The following is a 26,738-nucleotide window of genomic DNA, read 5'->3' as shown; positions in this document are numbered from 1 at the left end:
TCATTCTACATTTTCATGGTAAACCGTGAATAGGATATAACCTAGCCAATTAACAGAGTACAGAGGGTAGGGAGCAGTTATTAACATATGCAAAGTTGGAAAAAGCCACATTGTCAAGTGTCAACTGGAAATTATGTAAGTGTTGGCATGTTTGAACATAATTTTGTGTTGTGAGCGCCATATCTGTGGTGGTGGGGAGGGAGACAGGAGAGGGTGCTTTTTTTACTGATGTGCATGTGTGTGGAGGAGGGCCAGGTAGACATCTATTCTTCTATGTGCTGGGCGACAGCCTCAACACATGATATACTACTGTGATGGGATCTGACAGACAGGCATCATGCACCCACATAAGATGCATGCATGTAATATATATGCCCTTGTACACAGGACTGGCATTTCCTGTGAGGGTCACAAGAACTATTCAGACCATACCAAAAGGAAAGAGTGAGCTGTGGAATTGAACAATGTCCCCTGTTATAGATCAGCTTGGCATGAGGACTACTCCAGTGTGGATATCTACAGAACAAGCTACTTCTCTCAATACTGGATAGCAGGGTTGAAGTTCTGGTCCTAAATACACCCAACCATGGCCTTCCTCATCCACTGCAGTTCTCACCAATAGAGAGCAAGGTAGACTATCCATGGGAAGGGCAAATGATATAAATGTTGCATACTTATCCATTCACTCCCAGAAATCTTCAAGCAGACCTTATGCAACATCTACCAGCTCAGCAAGGACTGTGGTGTTGTTTGCAGATCAGTGCATTATGGCCCTGCAGATACACTAAACATTCAGAGGGCAGAACTCAAGGCATGCAGAGCCACTGGTACAACATCCACCCATGTTTTTCATTTGCTCAGTGGAGCTTGGAACAGGAGCTTGGAGCAACAAAGAGGAGTATACCACAGGGAAAGATATCCCTCCTCAGATATATCTGTCTGCCACATCTTGTCTTTGGGTGTCTTTCTATGTTTCTGGGTGGGTTCAACAGATGCAGATGCTATGATTACAGAATGGAGTTGTGATTTGGATGCCACATTGACCATGTCTAACACTGACGCAGTCACCATAATCCTTGAAGAAGTTTGATTACCATCATCATTAGAGCCTAACATATCTATAATATCAAGTAACAATATATCCTCAGTGGAGAATTCTGATAACACTTCACCTTTTAAACAAACACACACATACACACACAAAAAAAAATACCCACACCAAGACTGGTCACCAGTAGCTGATCCCATCCAACGAATGAATGAATACTATGTAATGTAGTAGTGTGGCAGAAAACTAGGCAGCATACACTGTGCTGCAGGTCTCTGCACCTGAAGCCCTGCTGCTCCTGCATAAAGGTGTGGTTATTTTTTATTTATTTATTGACATTTGATTACCACGAAAGTCTGATTGGGTAGAAGCACACTTTCAGCAAAAGCCCCGGGAAAAAAAACTCCAAATTAATACAAAATAATTTAAGAACAATGATTTTACAATCATCTAAAATAAAACAAAAACATCTGCAGTTTAAATAATTACAACAAATTAGACATAACATAAAAACATTGGTTAAGGCTTGATACACAATATATGACAATCATTTAATATTTAGAGAAATGTTAGACAGTTTGCAGAGAAATTAAAGGTAAATTAGTTGTTAACAGGTGGGCGTGGCTGCACATCTACATATGGACAGCAACAGCAACAATTGGACTTTAAAATAAAGTTTTCTTTCTTCAAAAGCATTTGCTGTGACATATGTGTATTATAACTGTATGATTTAAACTAGGAAGTTGAGCTGGTTGCAAAGTCTTCCATTTTTAATCATGCAATAAATAATCAGCAATTGGCACTCCATACATAATACAGAAGTACAACTTTTCTTAATGTACAATATCAGAAAATATAATAATCATTATGCTGTTTGTATTTTAATGGTAGCAGCTACATCCTCCAACTTAAATTGAAATTATAGGAAGTGACATATGGAGCACAAGTACAAAAGCTGCTCAAGGTTTACTAAACCATCTGTACTGTAGATGAATGTTATGACAGAGCAGATTCTGAAGGAGGGAATGAAGGACAACAACCCTATGGGACTGGGAATTCAGAAACAGAACAGTATATTTCTGATTGATGTGCCATCTCAATATTTCTTCAGCTCTCAGTTTTATACGTTTGCAGCACCAGCTACACAGAGTCATTTAGAAAGAATGACAAGCCGGTATGTGAATAGGAAGAGACTGTGAAATCCTCTAGTGATCTCAGTTTTATTGAGCAGACATAATAGCTAACTCTAGCAGAAGGCATAAATTTGACTCTTTGAACTAGCATGCTGCCAGTGGCTACTGCATGTATGGTGCTTATGAAGCAGAAGAAGAAAGAAATGTTGATGGCCTTAAAACAGATTAATGTATCAACCCTTGATAATAAAAATATGATAGAGAGCACATATGGTTAGAGTCATGTCAGGATATCTATCCACTAGGGACCAGCATCCCTGTAGGGGGCAAGTGCTGGCAGCTAAATTATTCTAGATGAAAGACAATACTGGTGAGATTTTGCCTCAGGAAGACATGCCTATGTCAGCCGAAGAGTACTGTGGAGGAAATGTCTGAGATTATGCCTATGGCTATGTTTGCTTAAGAAGGCCTAAAGCAGCAAACACAATTAGCACAGAAGATGCAGCCTTTGTTTTTATAAATGTGATATACAGATTTACGTTCTTAAAATTAAGAATTGTAAACAGTTCTTACCAGAAGAAGCTAATGTTGTTGTCATGAAACAGTGTAGTATATAAATTATATGCTCTTTTCGCATCTTCCAAATACTTTACTGTGAAAAAATATGCACAGATAATGTTCTTTAATCAAACAAATGTTATCTGTATTCCAGGTGAAATAAGGAACCACTAAAATAATTCAAAATTATTGTTGTATGCTAAATGTTTCTTTTACTGTGCTGTGACTTAAGAAATTAAAGATCATTGTCAATGGTGTACCTTTGCACCACATAGGTATCTTAAAATAGTTGGCTGACCAAATAATAAATGTGTTTAAAACTTGAATTAAGAGCCTTTCATTGCCTGGTTATAAGCAATTGAAAGACAGCCATGGCATTTTATTCCTTACTATTTAAACTTCAGATGTAAGGTAACCCAAAATGATTACAACATCAGCCATAATATCTGTATTTAAAAAGAAGTAATAATATAAGAGCTTTTTAAGTTCTCAGTGACAATATACATTTCAGTTATGTGCATCCTTTTCTAAGTGAAAAGTACCTTTATAATTACTCTGATTTCCTCTTTCTCTTGCACTTGTAGCACAAACAGGCAGCATATATTATGGATAAGCTCCAGTTAAGAGTCTGTGCCAAGATGTTAATGCACTTGCTCCTGTTAATATATTTCATAGCTCTCATACCATGATGAATGGTCTCCTTTTTCTGTATGAGACACTAATACTTATCAGTGGCACAGAAAGTTAATATACCTGCACAGTATCCATGTAAATTGCTTGCTCTATAGTTCTTCTTCTGAAACTTAAAATATGGATGGTCAAAGTGTAGCATATACTTTCTGTTTGATCTGGAGTTTTGACTTTAATTATTCTAAGGGTTTACTTCTTTGAGACTGCTAGAAGTTTTTTTGTAATAAATCATCCCGCCTTTGTATGCTTACTACAACGAAATATTAATACTAATACTAACACTAACACTGATACTGATACTAATACTAATGCTAACGCTAATACTAACACTAATACTAATACTAATACTAATACTAATACTAATACTAATACTAACACTAATACTAACACTAATACTAATACTATTATTAATAATAATAATGAGAGGAGAAACAATGTTAACTTCACTTAGTTTATTTAGTTTTCACTCTTCAAACTGCCATCACTTACAAGTCTACAAGTGAAACTTGCAGGAAGGAACTCTACAAATAAGGCTTATTTCTTTTTCTTTCCTCTGTTTATGTTATTGTGTACACTTTTATTAAATTGACAAGTACCATCACCTGTCATAGAAATGTCTCTAGTAACACTATGTCCCATTCCCTGTAGTGTTTCATCCTGACATACATCCATGATTTGAAGTATCTCCAAAAAACTGGCACTGAGCAGTAGGGCAGGGAAAAAACAGATGACTATAAGTCAATCATAATTCCTTACCTTTGTCCTAAAAAACAATGCATTGAGCAAAGTGAGGTAGTGTTAATACCAACTAAAACCCTATATCGTACAGTTTATATGATGCATTTCATTCCTTGGATAATGCTTGAAAAAGAGTCATGCATATGCATGGACTGATATATAAATGTAGTTTTCAGAGGTGGACAAATATGTCAGTGAATGCCTGCATGGGGATTGGATGAGCTGGGAAGCACTGAGTCCTAATCATAGTAAGGTAATGCAAGGCAGGGAAATGTTAATAGGAACACAAAGTTAGCAGTAGGTAGGAATGCTATGGAAAGAAAGTTTGTGGATTAAGGGGGTGGTATAGTATACAAGGTTATGGGAAGGCCTAATTGGCATTGATTTTAGGAGCATACATTTGAGTTTCAGACTTTATATAATTTAGAAAATGCACGTTAATACAAATCTTGTTATTCTAGCAACTTCCAAAATTTATAACAGCAATATTTAAAATGTATCCCTATTCTGGGCCTTTGTCCTCCCATTATTTAAACTTTCCCAGGGATTTAATAAACTCAGATTAGGCTTAGCACGAAGCCTACATGTAGTTTACATGCTTGTGCAGTGATCAGCAGTGCTAACTACATATGCATGCTGCATACCTCAATTAAATGCAAACAAGTGCAGTTTCATGGCCAGCAATAGTGATTCTGGTCAGGAAACTGTATAAATCAACATGAAAAGCAGCAGACATGTAAACCTCTTTACCTATGGGCAAACCAAGTCTGTGGGAATGTGTAGAAAGCCACAATGGCTACTGGGTTTATTAATAAAGCAATGTATATAGTTCCCACACATTAAATTAAATTGTATACAGTGCAGTGTATTGTGGAAACCTGTTTCAGGCATACTGAATAAAAGTGTAAATGATCAGTAAGGGTACATAGACTGCATTATAAATAAATAGTCAGCAGAAGTGTGTGCATTGAAAAGGGGCACACGGATGAATTGTAGGAATTAAAACAGGGAAAGGGGACAGGCGAAACATAGTAATGTACAGCAGATGAGGACATGTCAATGAAGACAGTGGTAGATGAACACTAATCACATATCAACACGACACAGTATGGACTGCGCACTTATTGTATATTATGTGACTGTCACACAAGGTGACATTTCAATGGAGAAGACTCTTTTGTGATATAATCATCCTGACATGAACAATGGAGAGGACACATATCAAGATGGTATGTACAACAGGAGTAAGGTGCATATTGTGAAGCTTTGCAAAATTAGTTACCTGAATATGAGTATAATGTCACTACAGGTGTCAGCCAAGTGGGACAGATAGTAACAGGCTAATGGACAACAGTAGATGGAAGCATGCACATTCATGAACAATATCAAAATAATACCACCATTAATTCCATGTCATAGACATAATATATGTGATTGTGAGTGATCATAGATGGTTCTGCAAGAATACACTTGCACAACTATTATGATTTGTCAGTAATCTCTCAGGGGAATCAAGCATACCTTTCTCAAATTTTAACATCTGCCAGAGGTGTCAGGAGGGACACTGTTACACTTGTATTTGCAAATACAAGCAATATATATATATATATATATATATATATATATATATATATATATATATATGGGTCTCCTTCTGTTTGATGAAGACATACTTTCTTGACAAACAGAAGGTCGAACCCACTTAAGCAAAAGTGCACTGCATTGGAAGTGCACTTTCGCGAAAGCCGATTTGCCAAAGCACATTACAGTGGGGATAAGGAAATATATCCTTTTCCCCACAGTAGTGTGATCTTGGAGTTAGTATATTTAAGTAGTTGGGGTGTGGGGGGTGCATGGGGGCTTTCCCTCCTTCAAAATAGTGTTTAAGGCTGTTTTTTATTTTTTTTACGATTCAGTGAATGGGCTTTCCCGAAAGTGCACTTTTGATATAGTGCACTTTCGTGGAAGTGGAGTTTACTTTTCTTTTTCGAGATTGTAAAATTTCAATAAAGAAAAGTAGACCCATATATATATATATATATATATATATATATATATATATATATATATATATATATATATATATATATATATATCTCAGAGTTTACTTCACATGACTGAAAACTCATTTGACTGAATCTCATTATACTGAAAGCTTACAATGCTGAATTTCAAAATACTAAATTTTGAACCATAGCCATGCACACTTACAGCACCAATGACTAACTCTTTTTAGAACTTAAAAGCTACTTACTTACCCTCTTAACAGAAACTGGATGATATAAAACCAAACTAGGTGGGGGGCTGTGACCCCCTAACTGTGTATGCTAACTCCAGGATTGCACTACAGTGGGGAAAAGAGCATATACCTTTTACTTACTTTACAGCACTCTACACACTGCCCCTACTGCTGGGATTGCACAAAACATCCACCATAGTACTTTAGGTACTTCCCATAAAATTGCAAAGAGACATACTCTCATTTAGAAACACTATAATACTACTTTCTACATGACTATCGGTATTCTGACAGTCAGCACTTTAAGTTACAGTAATTATTTTTATCACAAGCAAGTCACAGGTGAAGGGAAACCCACATCATGCCTATGGCTTAAAATTCAGTATAATGAGATTCAGTCAAATGAGCTTTCAGTATTTTGAAAATTAGGTATCATGGTCTTGGTCAAATGAAATTCAGTCAAATGAGTTTTCAGTCATATGAACTAGACCCCATACATATATATATATATATATATATATATATATATATATATATATATATATATATATAGCAAAACCCCCACTTTCACGAATGTAACCTATGCCATCAATGTTGTCAATCATCTATGTATTTACTATGTGCATCACAGGAACATGTATCACACATGCATCTTGAACAATACCTTCATGGGGGTCCCACGCAATCAACCAGTAATGTTTATACAACAAAAATAATACTTAGATATGACCAACAAGGTGTGTGGGAAGTCATTGCGGCAAATGCGGTACACTTGATTAAAACGTCCCTGGAAGATGTTTTATGAGGTACATGCAAAAGGGTGATTTGTACTCAGTTACTGGTGTGATGAGGGCTGAGACGTATGAAACTATAGTTCCCTTTGATATGGATGACCCACACATACTCCGGAGTTGTGTTACATACAAGGTAGCTGTCACCACTTTGGGCACATATTGGACAACAAACAGATGTAACAGACAAACTGTAGCCTGAGCAAATCACACATGTCTTTGACACATAGTTGGGAAATTTGACTTGTTGGTCTACCTCACAGATGAGGAAGTTCATGATGTGTCTATACATGCATGCATCAGATGATGTTCCTGCCACAGTCATAAGGATGCATGTTGATGTACACCCTTCTGCAGGAACATAGTCCATCTGGAGGCTATGTTCAAGTATAGATCCAACCATGTCAGGTAGGTCCATGTTTTGAGTCACACTATAGTCAACCTGTGATGTTGTCAGGGCCCATTGATTCTACATTATTTGCCATAGAGAGTGCACGGATGTGCTGCACTCCTTAGAATATAGACTGAGTAATGTTTGCAAGTACACTGTGGCTGATAGCCAGTGGTGACAGGGTGGTGACATGTGAGACAAGCTGTCAGCTAGCGGATTGTCTATTTCCTCTGGTTGGGTATGTCTGGTGGCATACACATGCAGATCTGTGCTTAGCTGTGTATTCCAATTAACACTTCACATTTATTGGAATAAATGATTTGTGAAAAGACCTACAAATACATCCTTAGTCATTCATCACATTGCACACACTGGTACTATGTACAGACTCATACAACTGTACCAGTGACATGTACTTACATCAATTGCACAAAATATGCTTATATGTGTTTCATTGGCAAGCTGTGTCTGAGCAGCCTGATGCCATATCATGACACATTACAGATCAGTTGTTTGTGACTCATGCATAACGCCGCGTGACAATAATGCTAATAGTCACACAATGGTGCTGCTGACGACCTCAGTAATTCCTGAGTATAGCAACACAAGTACACATACAATGAAGTCCACATGGGTGCAATTGTATCAAAACATGTGATACATTGGTTGTGTATATCACAACATAACAACGTGTGTATGACACAAGACTTACATGACCATATAATCAATATGAATTTATACTGATCTGTGTCACACAGCATGTAATGATGGTATGTAGACATGTGCACACCTATGCCATACTGCAAGTGCCACTATGATGGTGGAATGTGAACTATGTAGAAGGTTGATCTGCTCCACTACAACAACGCATAGTCCTAATACACCATCAGTATACATAACTGTATATCATACTATGTCAACAGTTCTCAGGGAGCATATTACTACAGCTGTTATAGAAAGAGCATGTAATGTAGTGGTATCAATGGCTATCAATCCATTAGCTCACATTGCAGATTGTAATACCCTCCTGTAGCCATACTGTACATCCAGATCTCAATATAGTACATGTCAATGACAGTAACATTGACATGTCGACTGTTCATAGGCTCATGGGACAATATTATGCTAATGACCAACATCACATGAAATCCTAGCTATTATTATTCCATTTAAATAAAAATCTCTTTATCTATATTATGGAAGATAGTAACACTATTGTGTGTATGTGTATATTTGTTGGATTGAATTACATCCTACCACTGTCCATATGGGGCATGTGTACCACACAATAACAGTATTAGCAATCATACATGCAGTGGTCTGAAGATGGCTTGCAGATGCTCATGGAAAGACTCTGCTTCATGATGTGTGTATGAACATTTTACATGAGGGCATCCTCCATTCCTCTGCAGGAAGGATGTTATGTGGTCAGAGGAAATAGAAGGATGCATGGGGCTATGTGGAAGGTACTCTGAGTGGTAGTGAAATGAAGAACTATTCCAAAGATCATACAATAACCATTAAGTACCAAAACCACACACACACACACACACACACACACACACACACACACACACACACACACACACACACACACACACACACACACACACACACACACACACACACACACAGAAGTAGACTGGGGCTGATTTGAACATTACACCTGTGTAGTCAAAGAATATAAATGATGTGCAATGTCACAGTAGCAGCACCACATATGTTTGATTGTAACACTGTCATGTTGCATTTTATGGAGTATGATAGCATCATTGTATGCTGTGTAGAACATATTGAGAGGAGTGTAGGGCATGGATGTGGAGTCATATCCCATGAAACATTGTCTCAAAAGTGATAGTTGTATGTACATATATACATTTTGCCTGCTGTCAGATTAGAATATCTATATGTGTAATTAAAATAGTTTGCAAAAACAGTAGTTAATGTTACTGCCACAGCACAAGTTTGTCTTGAATACTGTCTGAGTGCATGTTACACAGGATGACATAATCATTTTATGCTACAACAAGATGTTTAGAGGAAGGTTGGATAAAACTTTGGACTCAAATATTGTTCTAAAATTGTCACTATAATGACTGTTGAATGCACACAGTTGTAGTGAAAATAGAACCCCTATATAACTAGTTACTGAGCACAGTACTTAACACAAGCACCACAGCATAATTCTGTCTTTTATAGTGTTGAAGAATAGTTTATAGCTGATGACATTAGCAGAGTCTGGTGAGAAGTGTATGGTAATAGCAGTGTTCCACATGCAGGTGTAAAATAGTCTCTTGGATGTCAACCAACTGAACAAACACCATCTGTCTACAGTAAGAACAAAACCCGTGCCTAACGAAGTACACTAACTAGAAAATAAAATATTTAACACAGCCACCACAGAACAACTCTGACTTAGATCGTGTCAGAAAACACTTTACAAGTGATGGCTTCAGCAGTGTCTGTTGAGAAAAGGATGGTAATAGCAGTATCCCACATGCAGGTGTAAAGTGGTCTCTTGAATGTCAAGGAAATAAACAAACACCATTTGACAGCATTGAGAACAAGTGTGGAAGCAGATGCAAACAAACAGGACAGACAAGAAAAGACACAGGGAAGATGATGGACAAGACAAGATGGGGGACACCATGATTTGGGTTAGCTAAAGGACAACAGATGCCCTTGCTCATCAAACATGGACACAGTGGGGCTCTAGTTCTCACCCACAGAAATGTTGTTACTGTCCCCTTACTTCACTGGCTGTTAGTGTGCTTGACGTCTTTACCTACAGATGGTAAGAGAGAGCATCCTCTCCGTTTGGCATAGGTGTGCACCAGTGATGCTGTGCACTCCCCTACACACCAAACTTGGCAACTCCTGTCTGATTATATCATCTCCAGCTCCACCAGTACTCTCTGATGGTACCACAGTGCTTGCTGCCAGCTAGTGCTACCTGATGTGAACACCCAGGTAGTGCAGGGGCGGTGGAAGCAGTAGTCAGATTGGGTCCCAGATGTGCTGGGCATCGGTTTAGGAGTCTGTGGAGTGGTGGCAGGCTAAGCCACAGGAGTTGGCTTAAGAAACCTGTGCTGCAAAGCATGTTGTGATTTGTCGGAGATGGATGACATAGAAACATTTTTAACTGCACACAAAAAAAAAAAAAAAAAAGAGGGATAAGGGTTGGGATAAGAGGAAAAAAAGAGCTAATTAGTACCATCAAATGCATTATCACAATGGCAAAGTATTTATCTCTACCTTTACATTTATGTGTACTTCTTAACAACTATAAATTGTAAGTAATGATTACTCAAAGTAATCCTTGCAATATGCATGCATTGCACATATAGTTGGGAAAATTATAACATATTAAGTTAAACAACAGGGCATTTATGCCACTTCTGTCGGAATTTAATTATGTAATATTTATAACGGATTTTATTATATATTTGTTTCTTGTGGTATATGAACCCACAACATCTGACTACAGTATTAGATTTGACAGGTATAGTTGGCTTGCGCTCCAGACTGAAGCATGCATGCTTGCTTTTACAGTTAGGATATGCATGCTTAATTTGCTACTACTGTATACAAGAGCAATACTTTAGCTAAAATAATAGTTATGTTGTACTGCTGAAACTCCCCTTGCTTCCCTCAGTCTCTCTAGATGCTCAGCATGGGCTTCTCTATTTTCCATAATCTCTTGGTTGGATGCGGAAAAAAAAGAAGAAAAGAAGAGAAGAGCATTATGCATACCAGTCTTGCATATATGCAGCTAACTATAGTATCTAGTTTTAATTCTTGGTATCTGTGTACTTATAAAACTATGAGGTATTATCAGTCCTAAACTCATCCAAACACTGGTTGAGTGTATCTTGATTCTAACTTTTGAGGTCATTATAGTCATGCCCACACTGTTCTCCAGTGCGTGAAATGCCAGTTGCACTGGAGACAGCCTTGGCCAGACTATTCCAAGCCTCAGAGTTGTACTGGGAGCCAGTATAGACCATACAAGAGCCTTTGGCTGTGGTATTTTACAAGGAGTCCAGTAAAGGTTCAGGTCTCCTCAACACCCCACCTCTGTGCCCTAAATTCAGCACCTTCCTTTCTACCTCTGGACATGTCTGACAAGGGAAAACAGAAATAGTTAAGAGTGATTTCCTGCCAATGGGTGTAATCACATTTACTATTAGTGTGTAAATCTGAAGAGCCAGGACAACTGAATCTGCATGACATTAAGCAGAGAGCAACAGTACCAAACAAAGAGGAAAGCTGCTTTTGAACTAAGAGGGGCAATGGGGCAATTGGCATTAGATTTTGGCTTGGATGTTGCTGTATCTGTTACTTGATTTAAATTTGCAGACATGCAGTGGGATCATAAGTTATATGAGCTGGCACATTTTTGCTGTGATTTTACACACTGATATAATTAATTTGTACAATGTGGGATTCAAACCCATGCATTATAGACACAACATTTTCTTTCACATAGGTGATTTTTCATCTTGCCGCGGAATAATTACTTGTTGTACATGCTCATTAATTATATGTATATATCTATACATATCTATCTATCTATCTATATATCTACATATATATATATATATATATATATATATATATATATATATATATATATATATGTGTGTGTGTGTGTGTGTGTGTGTGTGTGTGTGTATAGGTTTACACTGAAAACCTTGCATCAGTCGACCGGCATATGGTTGACTTGCAGTTTTCAAGTCATCAGAATGTCAAATCCAACTTGATCAACTACACTACAGTGAATAGGTAGAGTAATTCGAGAATTTGGGTTCGACATTGTTCAGGAGGATCACAGCTCAGTGAGGAACAAGGAATCAGTCCATTTTCTCACTGAAGCGTGATCTCAGAGTTGATATATTTAATGTGCAGGGGGTGTGGGGGGGTGGTATGTTAATGTGCATAGCAGGAGCTGAGTGATGTCACCTCCTGCTATGTCAAATACATCAAACAATGGTGGTCTATGTATTCATTTTCACTTTGGTTTACTTTTTGGCATTCCAAATTCCACATTAAGAGTCAACATTTTAAATGGTCGACTGAAGTGGATTTGAAATGCCAATAGTAAACCTATATATATATAGAACATATACATAGAAAGACTGAAAGCCCTGCTCTATTCTCTGTGTTCTACAGGCTGCTGAGAGGCAACCTGTGTCTGGCTTACAGAACAGTCTCTGACCCTGCCCTAATGGAAATGCTGCACATCCTCAAATCAAATAGGACAAGAGTCACTCACTCCACCGATCTCAGCATGTCTTGTGACTTAAACAAAACATGGAGAGACACATATGTCTCCAGAAACCTGACAATACTCTTGAGTAAACTCTCAATTCATGTTAAGAAGAACTCCTCAATGACCCTATTTATGCCAACCTGGAAAACTGGATGGGAGATGTTAAATTCACCCCTTGGGTGGCACCTATGTCTCTCATAGACAGGGGCAGTTGGTGCTGATCTTAGATTTGCAAAGCAAATGATCAAAGCATCTAACAATTATCAGTTAGGGAACATGGGTATTACATGACTAGGCTTGCAAAGAACCTAGGACCATTAGCCTACTAACCACCTATGAACCTATGAACCTCTGTGTTATTCTTTGGTACAAGATATCATTTTCCTGTTGTTTTGGGGTGGGGGAGACAAGTTCCATTTCTGTTTTACCACAGCCCAAACACACACTGTATGATATTTCTTGTTTGAGTGTGTGCCTCCTCATAATGTTCTTCAGTTTATGTGTGGATATTTATGATGGGTATCATTAGCCATGGTTCCACTGCATAACCTGCATCCCCAGTAAATGATCCTGTATGATATCCCACCTAGTAAACATCTCATACAGTTGACAGGTGTGCCAGATATGTGAGTAGTAGTAACTGGATTGCCAGCACACACTTTTAGGATGACTCCCTTAGAGTTACACATGAACTGCCAGTTAATGGAGTGGTATCCCTTTCTATCTATGCACACCCATCCCTGTTCCTCAGGCAATTCTTTGTTTTCTACATGTGCATAGTCTATGACACCCGGAACTTAAGGGTAGCGTGCTACATGGTAGAACGCCTGTGTAGTTCTCTCTCTGTCCTCAAGTCTACAAGGAAAATATATGTACTCAGCCAGTTTACCTTTAAAAAGTCTAAAGCACATACATGAATATGCACACCACCAAAACGTTTCCCCGGAACCCGTACCACCGAATCATCCAAAAGTAAAAAAAGTCAAACATTGACATTTCTGACCATGTCACACCTACAAACAAGTGCTAACATAGGTCAAAAAGGCGGCGAGATTTTGTGGCTTTGAACATCAGCATTTGAGGTGTTGAGAAGACACAGTTTGGAGTTTGCGGATGAGGTTTCGATGTTTGGACTGTCAACATTTTGAAAGTAAACCTACTCACTGGCATGTTGTAGCATAGCATTCAGGGACTGAGGGAGGATCCTGGATGCTGATGCCTCTAACACTCCAGCATATACCCTGTTGGTTTCTGAAAGATTCCTGTAGCTAAAATTCTAAGTGCCACACATACCTTAGTCTTCAATGAGATTGGTTCTTCTTGTGTTTGCCCTTGCTCTCAGTTGAGGATGACAGAAGTTGCAGAGTTCCTGTAGTGTGTCCGTATCCACACTGTAGCACTCTACAATTTCTACATCATGCAGACCATGAAAAGTTAAATGGGGTCACTCTAAACACCCTTCTCCTTCTTGGACAAGGCCTATTAGCAGCAGCAGCAGCATAGACTTGGGCCTGGCGCACATACACATGAATAAGAACAACAGCAGCCCCCAACATTCTTTCCGTGTAGAGTAGGTTCTCTGGCTGTATTCCAATAGGTTTTGGAATTCTCAGGGAAAACCAACACTGAGTCTACACAGTTGCTTCATTGCTTTTTGAATAGCTGCTCCATATTGGATCGGTTGATTAGCATACAACTCAGCTGCTTATGCTGTAATTAGCATGCCATTATGTTTATCATGTTTGCATTGTTCTATGTGGCATGTATAGCCCCTTACTGAATAAAAAATGGTGCACTACTGTATGCATGTTGAGCTGTGATGCGCACACCATTTTAGCAGACCATGTAGGCTTTATTGAACCTACAGTTTTGTCTAGATTTCTTGTAATTAGAGGTTAAGAGGCATGCTACTGTATGTTATTTGGTACCTTGATTGATCTAACAGCTGTCAATAAGCAAAATAATCCCCTTCATCAAGTATATATAATAAAGTAATAATGTTATATTATGTTATTTGAAGTACAATTGCATATATTTTTCCTTTCAGTATATTTAATTAATGGCACAGATATAAGCTAACCTGAATTCAGGAAATTTGTAAATTTACATTGTAAGAAAGATTATTTGTTTTTTTCCTGTCCTTAATTCCTTTAATGGTTTTTGATCTCCATTTGTATCTCATATAAGTCCAAGAAGCATAGCAGTGGCTAAAATAGTATTAACAATTACCTGTTTATAAATGGGTCAGTGTGTTTAGCACGTTAATTTCAGTTTTTCAGACTAAAATAAAGCAATATCCATTTATTTATGGAGATAGGGTGCATTTTAAGGAGAGAGACAGTTTGTTTAAAAAAGAGGGATAAGGAATTGTGGAGGAAAATGAATGCAATGATGCAGGAATGCAGATATGTATAGTTAGACTGACTTAGTTACATTTAAAAAACAGACAATACAGTGGTAGGATGGGTTGCACCTAGAGGATGGTTCTATTGTTGAGTAGAGTACCGATGTAATCACAGAACATGGGTGACATCATCTTGTGAGATCTTATTAAAGGAAATGAGAAATGGGTGGTGCCTCTGTCTGTTGGTATGAGGTGGGCATTGTTAGAGCACTGGACCTCTAATTACAGGTATGCAAGTTTGAGGCTTACTGATACAAATTATTCTGCTCCAGAGCTGAACCCAGTAGGGATTATTGAAGAAGACGGGGAGGGGGGCTGAATGGGTAAATTTTAAGGTAGACCTGCTGATGACTGGACAATTACATTTAAGAATAACAGGCTGAAGAAAGTTTGGTAAACAATGGGGAGGGGTGGTCCCTCATGCTGCATTCTGGTGAGGACTGCAAGCAAGGTGCAGATGGTGGGGTTGTTAGGTCCAGTACAGGAGGAATGAGGACTGTCAGCATATACCTAATAATGGTTTGTTTATTTTGCAGAGTGTTGGCTTTTCATGGAATGCCAAAGAGATGAACTGATGTAATGTTTCAGGTGGGGCATGCTCCCAGCAAGTAGTGGGGTAAGCACAGGCCGAGGAAATGGTCATCTTGGAGATGCTGGCAAATTGTAGACACAGAGGATGTCTTGGTTGAATTTCTAGTTATGATGAATGAAACAGAAGAGCCTGGGGACAGCCTACATAATTCTATCAAGGGAGTCCCATCTGGTTTAAGGCAATACTTTCAATGTTGAGTTGCATGTGGAGATAGTTCAGAATGTGTGCACATGGGTTATTGTTGTAGGGAAAGGGTTTATAGGACTGAGAAGGCAGAATGGGATTAGGATACAGGAGTTATTTTAAGAATAACAGAGCAAGGGCATGGGCCTACTTTGTAAGCTGGGTTGCATCAAGAGGCAGAAGGCATGTACCAAGTTTGCTGAACTGCTGGGTTTCTATGGCTTTTCCATTAATTGGAACTCAGTTTGGATTTGATGGGTAGGGAGTGTCTTGTAGAAAAAGGCTGTATATTTCCATAATAGTGCAAGAAGATTTAAAGGGGAATACTTCTTAATGGGAATATGACCTTATAGATACTTATGGGGCCATGAGGTTAAGGATATAATGCTGGTATAAATGTCACCCAGCAAGATAATATTCAGTGGGTTAAGGCAAGAATGTGGCAAAATTGGGTACTCAGCTTATCTTGGTAATTGCAGTGATTTTTGAGAGGGAATCTCTGTGGGGGTTCCTAGGAATAGTGTAGCTTTTCTAGAGTGCCATAAAGAGTAGAGGTACTGTTAGCTGAATTAAAGCAGGAATGGCCAGCTCAGGTTGCCCGCTTTTTGTGCTGGAGGAAGATTCCATTTAGACTCCTTCACCTCCTTTATTAATAAGGGTTGGGCATAGCTAGAGTAAGGAGGATTTGTGTTTTGGGCAAATTTCTGTATTGTTTTAAGGCAGTTTTTTTCAGGAAAAGTGGACTGAATATTCTCAGAGGATCAGCACCTCTACACCTAGGAAAAGTGGACTGAGTATTCTCAGAGGATCAGCATCTCGACACCTAGGCTACTGTGCAATTATAGATGGGAGCATTTTATACAGGTAAGTGTTCAGTGCAGTCGCTTAAGTAAAGACTGTCATAACCTTCTTGGAGACTATGTTTACTTGGTCTGCTATGGTAGCTAGGAAAGGGGAGTTGATGAATAGGAAGGTGGTTTTTCATTTGAATAATTAAGGGGGTGCAGGATATTTGGAGTGTGGAGCAGATTCATTTGGAGTGTGTCAGTTTCATAAAGGTCATGGTCAGGCAAGATAGTTGCTAAATATTTGAAATACAGGTGGGAGTTGGGGGGGTGGGAAGTAGTAGGGTGTGGTAGTAGTTTAAGTTGACAAGGGTGCATTCAGTGGCTCTTGAGTTTTGCAAAGCCATGTTCCAGTATTAAGTGGTGTTGGTAAGTACTGTCGTATCATGCAAATTATGGAAGGTAGGATGAGAAGGTGGTGATTTTCCACTGATAATAGGCTTCCTTTGGATAGGTATGTGCTTCAGTTCTTGCATGGGTTTTAGGAGGGGTCAGGTGGCTACAACAGATGTGTTGTGTGGTGTATGCTATCAGTTGTAAGGAGTGGCAGATCCAGGAATTTACAAAGGGGCGGGCAGTCTACTTAGTTGACTAGTAGGGTGAGAGTGGGAAAGTGGGACAATGAGATGCTGTATTTGAAGATAGAGGATATCTCATCAGAGGGTTCTGCCAGCATACTTTCATAATCCCAACTGAAACCTGCTACTGATTCACATACTCCCAAAGCTATTTCTCCCTGATCCCAGTCTCATAATGCCTCCCCTCCAATGACAGCCCCATTATTAAGCATGAGATGTTTTATAAATTAATGCAGTGCAAGTGGTAGATGTAACTGTATAAGATGATAATTGCATTTATTTTTCTTTGGAAAGATACATCCAAAACCGGACTTAAAGAGCAGAAGGCTGGACCTCTGTCCAATCTGGGGTCTATACATATATGCATATAGCTACATGGTTTTGTGTGGTAAAATGGTACAACTAGCACTGGTACCTATACATTAAGGATCAAATTCCCTTAAGGTGATTTTGGAGTAATTGATACTAAAGGGATGTGACCGTACCTCTCAATATCTTAGATCAAGAAGTCTGGACAAAGCCAAAAATAATGGGGGGACAAAGGCCCAAAAACAAGGACAAGTATTGCTCTTATTAACTTAGAAAATTTATAGAATGAAGTATTTCCATTACCATACATTTTTGAAGGGTATGAAGTTTGAAACTCAAATGTTTGTCATTATTTGCTGACTTCAATCCTTGATTATTTGCCAGAAAACTACAAAATTTATGAGGAACAGACCAAAAAGAAGACATGAAAATCAGGACATTCTGTGAAAATCTGGACAGCTGAGAAGCATGGATGTGTCAGTCACCACCACCTCAGCTGGCATACTCCCCAGAATAAATCAGTCCTCCTGTACAAGACAAAAAACTGCTTGTTCCAGCCCAGGACACCTCTGTGGTTGGTGGCCATACCAACTAATGCAGGCCCATCAGTGGTTGTTCCACATTAAAATACATGCTCTTCACTTACTCATAAAGCACTACCCTGCCATTTTAACATAGGCAGTACTACGCCTTAGACTTTTTCTACATACTGCTGGGATGGGTGAGGTCGGTAGCTTATCAACTCATACAGAGTAGTTGTACTGTTTAAAAGTTCCATAAATTGAAAATGTTGCCTGTGTTTTGTTTTGAGCGCATTTTCAATTTGAAGGAAGGTTAAGTGTTGAAACCTAGATTTTAACCTGTCGTCTGTTGCTGGTACAGGGGTGAATGGCTTCCAGTGCCATCTGGCTGCCTCTTTTGACTGGCCATCCTTTAACACTGCTCCCTGGCATGAGCTGTCTGAGAATTAGTGCTGAAGGAAAAGGGAGGTACTTAGCAGAAGTCATTAGACAGAGGCCACCATAAAATATCTCTCTTCCCTTGTTAATATATGAAGAAAACAAAGTCACTAAGAGCTTGCAGCATTGCCCACCCCACCCACACCCTGAAGAGTTTATGGGGACTTATTTTATTATAGATAACTTCAGATTATAACTTTATAGGATCATAGGATCAAAGGGGATTACTCGGCTATTGACCCTGAGGTCATTTTTAAACCTAGGCATTTCAACCTAATGTAATACAGTAGAGGTACTAGTCAATACCCAGGATTGCATTTAGTGATGATTGCCAATCTCCAGAAGGGTTGTGGGTGCTATCCCTGATAAGAATTTATGGTGCCCATCCACTCATCCAGGCTCCTATTGAACAGTGTCATAGAGGTGCTCTGTTTCACATGAATTGTAGCCTGTTCCAAAGATGTGGCAGTCACTGGGAGATAAATCTGTCCCTCCAGCATGCCCTATTTAAGTTGTAGACCATATTTAATTCCTGAAATGGTGGTCCTAGACTGATTTGTTTCAGGGGTATGCAGTAAGTACATTAGATATGGGTCTTGGGTTGCTCTGTAGGCCAGGCATAAGTTTTCCATAAGAAGTCTATATTATATGGAGTATAGTGACATTGATTTTAGTCAGTCCATGTAATGCACATGCTGGAGGCCCTTGATCTTCTTTGTTAGAAACCTCTGAGGTGTCTCTAATTGCTGTAGGTGCTTAGTATGTTACATACTGAATGGGGCATTATACTCAATTATGGGCCGGATAAGTGCTGAGTATAGGGGTTATAACTTATTTTGCTTTCAAGGTGTTGCCTTTACTGAAAAAGTGAGCTGCATGGAAAGCTTTCCTTACAATGGTAGACACATGGTGTTTGAAGTTAAGGTCGCAGTCAACCTGCGATCCCAGGTCCCTTACCACTTCATGGGTACTTAGGGTATTGTTATTGATTTGATAGTGTGAAGGGACATTGTTTGTGCTGAAGGGATGATGATGCATTTCTTTGCATTCAGTTTGAGGCAGTAACTAATACACCAGTCATTGGTCTGTGTGAGACCCTCCTGGAGTATACTGACATCATTTGGCTATTAAATGATTGCTACAACAGTATAACTACCCCTGCAAGTACGGCAGGTGCACAGGCCAAAATACTAAATTGCAGTCAGGAAAAAGGCCAGCACTCAATACTGTGGAGATCCAAAACAAAATTTGTTATAGCAACACCATAAGGGTAGAGTGAATCCACAATACCCCACAAAAAATCAGACCAATTTTGGCTGCAATAGCTTTCCTCAGTGTAAATAATAATAAATGCATCAAACAATGCAGTCATTTATATACATCCTGGTCACAACCATATCAAATTCCATTGGCTGATTATAAATGCTCATTTAAACCAGGGGGAAACAACCCTTCCAATTTAATGATCCAGTTTCTCTTTTTATAATTCAAAATAGTATGCCAACCAATTTTGTTGGTCCTATCTCTTTGTATCCTACCAATAATAATAAATTGAAAGCGTGCAGTGGTATGTTTCACAGAATGCTTACACAAAGCATTAGAATTTCTTTAGTTCCTAATATCACTGATGTGTTCTGATATGCGTAAATGTAATGAATGAGACGTCTGACCAATATAAAATGCAGAACATGTGGCTAAATACATTATCCAGTCAGTACTGCAGTTTGCAAGGAAATTAATATCATAAACCACAGCAAGAAAATTAATATCATAAACCACAGTTGTATTTTTACTGGAAAATTGTTTGGATTTAACAACACATTAACAATGCGTGCAATGCCCACAAGGGACACACCCATATAATGGTTCAACAGTGATAGTTAATTGTTGTTTAGATCTGGTAGGCTCAGCCCATTGTTTATAATGGCTAAAATGGGAACCCAACATTTGTCCCCCTCAAAAAGAAAACAAGCATTTAGAAGTATGTCAGACAATCTATGATCTGCCAATAATATGTTCCAGTGCCAATTCACAATATCCCAGAATAAATTAATATTTCGCCCATATGTAGTGGCCAACCAAATATCAGAAACATCCCTATGTTGTGGATCCTGGTATTGTAGCAAATTATTTCTGTCTTGCATAGAAGCCCAATTTCTGGCAGAAATAATGTTATCATATCTATATCCCCTAGTTCAAAAATCTATTGATGAGATCCTGTTTATAGTTTTCAAAAAAATCATGAGTTGAACAAATATGCCTAATGCATAAAAATTGTGACTTGGGAATATTACGTATGATATGACATGGATGGAAACTGATGGCATGTAGCAGTGTATTATATTCTGGGTATTTACGCTATACTTGGCTACTAAGAATATTATCCATATTCCTAGTAACTGTAACATCAAGAAAATTAATTTGTTGAAGTTGGTAATTAAGGATAAATTGAATTCCCCATTTATTATCATTAAGATATTGTACAAATTCCTGTAAATAATTACTATCCGCCATCCAGACCATCCAACAATCATCCAAGTAATGTCCCCATATATCTATCTCATCCAAAAATATATTGTGACTGGCGTCATAGATTAATTGTTTTTCCAAAAATGCCATAAGTAGGTCCACATAAATGGGAGCAAAAATGCTTCCATTGCAGTCCCCTGTACCTGCCAATAACATTTTCCATGAAAATAGAAAGTATTTTTAGTAAGAACATGTTCTGCCAAGCAAACCAGGAAAGTGTTGAACCCAGGTGGATACAACACAGCCCTATCAAGCCAATATTAAAGGGCTTGTAAACCTGCCCAATGAGGAATATTGGTGTGTAATGCTGTGACATCAAAAGTACATAAAAACCACCCAGGATCCAACTGCATGTCAGAAATTATCTGCAAAAATTGTGTAGTATCTTGTATACGTGATCTAACACAGCCTAACAAAGGTTTCAGGTACTGAGTCAAAAATTGTGTAAGGGGTTCCGTAAAAAGAATGTAAGCCAAATATACATTTGTTTTCTTTCATTGTCAAAGCCTGATGTAACATTCTGAAGTTTTAAGGCCTAGTTGCCATTTATGTCAAATATGGGAAGATGCCTGCTTATACAATGTACTGCTTAATTTTGAAACACATAGTAGACCCATTTCAATGCATGTGTACATTCTTGCATTACCAATAATCATTCAAATTTTAACGGTACAAAAGTAAAAATAATAATAAAGAAAATTAGCCTGCTATCTATGGAAATATAAGCCTTGTATTAGAAGGCAGCCTATAATTTTAACTATAGCTGACACGATTGTTTTTCAGGAAACAGGAACAAGCTCTTGTAAATATGTGTTTTGCAGCCTAACAAATACCATTGCTTTAAATACATTATCCCACATTAAATGTGACAAAGATGCAGATGCCTGAGAATTTAAAAGACCAAAAATCAAGAAGTTATGTATCAGAGGCTGTATATTAGTGGTCCAAGTTCCATGAACTAAGAATGTAAACATTTTACCATTTATTAAAATGTTCTATCTCTCCAGATTGGAAAGACATTTTAGCAGTTTAAAGGGTAAAAATATGAATTACCAAGGCATTAAACTGGTTCACAAAATGGTATCTCACAGAAAACATTGACTATAGTTCTGTTCCATTCAGAAGATATGCTCAGAAATTCATCTAGAAACAGCTGAAAGGAGAAGACCCAATCTTGCAGGCCAAATAGTATGGAAGCTTTGTGTGGATCTGGTGAACCTGTCCCCCTCTGTCAGTCCAGTGATGTTTCACGGATAGTAACAGAAGACATGCTCGTTGATTTTGACAGAAACTGATTAAACTTTGTACAGTTTCTTCAGCTGTGGAGTTCTGAGTCTGAGAGGTCTGTGGAGGCTCAGAGGCTCTTTAAGAGAGAAGTCTAGGAATAGAGGGAAGCAAATAAAAAAAAAGAGAGCAATCATTTCAGAAGAGGTATCCTGTCTTGCTGAGAAAACTAAATAATTATTGCCCTTTCACTAGCATGTCAAATGAGTTATTCTCTCAACTGTACTGCTTTGGTGCCTTCAAATCAGTACTTCAGAAAAAAATACCTTAGGGTCGAATCCCTGGTGCACATGCAAATAGCAGATATTCAGTGCCGGAAATGAATTCTGCAAACATGTTTGTCCAACAAATAATCTCTGATTATTTTCTTTTTCTCATAAATCCTATTTTGAAGGTGTCACCAAATGCACCTAACTCAACTACAATGGAGAAACAGTTGAAGGAGCATTTGAGGATTATTATATAATTTGAGTCTGGCACATTTGATGACAGCTTCAATCTAGGATTTTTGTGAGAAAAGGAAAATGCACCTTACTCTGATAATGTAGGCTGAAACCAAAAAAAATTTAACATTTGGTGGTACATTTTTCCAGTTTCAACAGAATACAGTGTATTTTCTTTTCCACAACTCAGTGAAAGTTTCACAAAAACAGTTAAAAAATGTAAGTTGAAACCAGAAAATGTACCATTTTAGGTGTACATTTTTCCAATTTCCAAAAAAAAACTAAAAAAACAATGGTTTTAAAAGGGGATGGGTGCATGCCCCTGCACCCATGCCTAAATCTGCCACTGATAAGGTAGGAAGGTTTGTGTCACTGAGTGGTTATCTCTCAACTGTCCAAATTTTTGCAGAATGTCCAGACTTTTGCCTCATAATTTTGGCCTGTTCCTCATAAAATTTGTTGCTTTCTGGCAAATCACTGAGGATTGACGTTACTAAATAATGATAGATATTTGAATTTCACACTACATATCCTTCAGAAATGGCATGATAACATGGAATTTGTTATTCTAGCAACTGTCTAAGTCTATAAGAGCAATATTTAAAATCTATACCTATTTTTGGGCCTTTGTCCACTACATTAATTTAGGCTTTGCCCATATTTCTTGCACTAAGACGTTGAGATGTTTGGTGGTTAGTGCATCTGAAATGGAGGGATTTTTCCATTTCTGACTCTGTAGAGTTGTGGCATATCATAGCTGAAACAGATAAAAGTAGAAGAGTGTATTACGTAGTTTTGCAACTATAGGAGCAAAGACAGGAGGTTATACTGTTTCATGGGTGGTTAACTAAATAAAAAAAAAATCAGAAGAACAGGTGAGAGGACAGAGTTAATATTCTAAATTGTACATTGGTAGATAATTATAGCAGGTCAGTCTGTCATTTCAATCATGTGGACTGTGGCCAGACAGGGTGGAGTTGGGAACAGGTATTTGGTACATTATTTAGGTAATGTACAGAATCTGTCTGTGTGCTGAGGGTAATTTAATTGGAGTCATGGAAAAGGAGTTGGATTATCATTTACTGCTATTCTATCTTATATAAGCTAGGTAAGTTGAAGTGAGAGGGAACGTAGGTTTAGTATCATAAAATTGGCTAGGTGCCATTTATTTACATGCAAGTAGAAAGTGGTAAATTTGTTTATTAGTTTCCATTTTGGACAGATAACTGAGTAGCAGTAAGACTGGAGAATCTATTCCAAATCATGATGCACTGTACTTGGGCAATTTTGGCGTGAGTTTAGAGTATGATGTGGTTAGTTCATAGTTATGTCATGATTCACTCTGCTGGGACAATTTTGGCACAAGTGTACAGGGTTAGTAGTTAGTTATGTTTAGTCCTAATACAATGGCAAAATACTCCAGGGATAATAAATTGGGCGTATTTCTTAGGTTATAACAGACTTTATGTTACTGAAGCATACGTTGGGGATGGTTTGATTTGTTAAGTGAATTTATGAGATTATTTGTAGTTTTTTGCTGTTATTTAAAAGCTACTGAGATGGTGCACAGATTCAGGATCTTATGTGACCAGATCAAAGTCATTTGGAAGTTATACAATATGACACTGGAGCTTACAGTCTGGGACTCACTTTGGAACAGGAAGGATGGTTACATATGACTAAAGATGGGATGGACACTATCAATGTCCATTTGTCTTCCTTACAGAAGATTTACAGCAGCCATAAGGACAGTCTGAAAGATATGCAGTTCAAAAGTGGTGGTTTAGAAGGAAAGAGGAGACAGCCTGCCGACTAATGCAGACTGGTAGGTGAAAGAATGGGTCTGCTCATCTAATGTAGAAGGAAGTCCTTCCTTTTATCTCCATTCCTTCTCTTTGTAAGGTGGGAGTGAATGGTAGTTATACTGCTCCTGGTAGTCTGGTTGGTGGCTGTCAGCAGTATATTAATGCTGCTAGTAAATTGGGTTTATTTAAGTGAATGGTGTTGTAATGCTGCCATTTCATTTGATTTATGTGGGGTGAGGGTTTGTAACACTGCCACTGTTTTGGTGTATGGGGGTGAGTGTTTTGTAATGCTGCCTGTACACGTAGCTATTTTAACTAACTTGCATTCCAAACTCTTTGAGTATTTGAGTGGCTTGAGATATGTAATGTGTTGCTTGTACTGGCAATGAAATCTGGTCACACTGGCTAAGTTGCCATTATTTGTCTTGGGCAGAGGTTTACAGACAAATGTAGTTTGTAAAGACAGACAAATTTGTCATTGAATGTCAGTGTGGGTGTTGGTTGAGTGGTAATCACGGTTAGTTAATGAAAGGGAGGGAAATATTAATTGGAAGAGGAAGTTAGCAGTCGGTAGGGAAAGGAAGTGAGGTTGCAGTAGGACATGTGTGAATTAGGGGGAGGGTGTGCTATATAAGGTTATGGGACACCATTATCCTATTTTGGATTTGAAAAGAAAGAGAGGGCGTAGTATGTGTGGTGACGGTTGTTTGCCCTGGTGGAAAAAAAAAAAAAAAAAAAAAAAAACACTTGTTGTGAGTGTTTTGTCCAGATGTTTTTTTTTTCCCCCAGCAGTTGCATTTGACAATTAGTGTTGAATTAGTTTGCATGTGAATATTAAAACACCAGTAATGGGCAAGGTGATTAATAAATCAGATTCTTAGCTACCCGTGCATCAAGTCTGTTCAATCATGCAAGAAATAAAACTACCAAAAGGTAACTAGATCCCATATTCAGTCACAGAACCCCTTACTTTTTCTCAGACATCAATATCCAGAAAACTGCTACCATCCTGAAGAGTCATTTATCAGTGAAAAAAGATCCACAAAACACAGAAATACTCCAAAACAATAAACAAACTTGTAAGTCAAAAAGGAAAAGCAATAGCAATAACCATCCAGCAATACACCCATCAAATCATATGTATTACAATGTCTGCATAAAAGTTAATAATAAACCTAAATATTATGAAATATGAATAAGTACTGTAATACAAGTTGAATACACTATATAATAATGAAAATCTCCAAAAAATCAAATTTAAGTGGACTGTCTGATCACGAGAAGTGAAAGAAGCACACGAAGGTGAAAAGTACCTCCTAAAGAAATTGAATGCATAAACCCCACAGACAGGAAATGAAGGAGTGCAAAAAGATGTATAACTTTTTGATAGGAAGCAACTACAGTCCCCATAGAAGCAGTGAACAAACACACTAGTCTAGGGGTCAGAATGCACAGAAACACAAACATACACACACAAAGTAGAAAGAGTCTCCCCAGGATTTATGAAGCTCGGCGCAAGGCCGGCGTAAGGCTTGCGATGGCCGTGCGGCGTATATATGGAGTAGTAGCAGACAGTCCCTCTGTGGGCAGATGTGTCCTGACAAAAACTTGTAAAAATGGCAAATGTCCAGAGATTATAGGGCAAAATTATTCCTTAGACGTTATGTAATAGTTGCATTAAACAGTTTCTCTGTACATATATTACATAAATGTCATAAGAAACAGAATAAGCCACTAAAATGCTACAAGAATAAGCTTATATATATAGGCAAGAATTGTAAGTTCTATCTGCCGAACTCACCATGGGTATGTATCGGCCTGTAAAATGTGATGTGTTCACCACAAATGTCCCACTGTGGCCAATTGAAAAGGTGGAAACCCTACCGTCGACTGTTGGGAGGCATTGTCCACAACAGTCAGATATGTGTAAGGAATAGCTTGGACATA

The sequence above is a fragment of the Protopterus annectens genome, chromosome 2.part1 (genome assembly GCF_019279795.1).
Source record: "Protopterus annectens isolate FY-2018-M chromosome 2.part1, PAN1.0, whole genome shotgun sequence".
In the NCBI taxonomy this organism is placed as follows: Eukaryota; Metazoa; Chordata; order Ceratodontiformes; family Protopteridae; genus Protopterus; species Protopterus annectens.
This window is presented reverse-complemented; position numbering follows the sequence as displayed.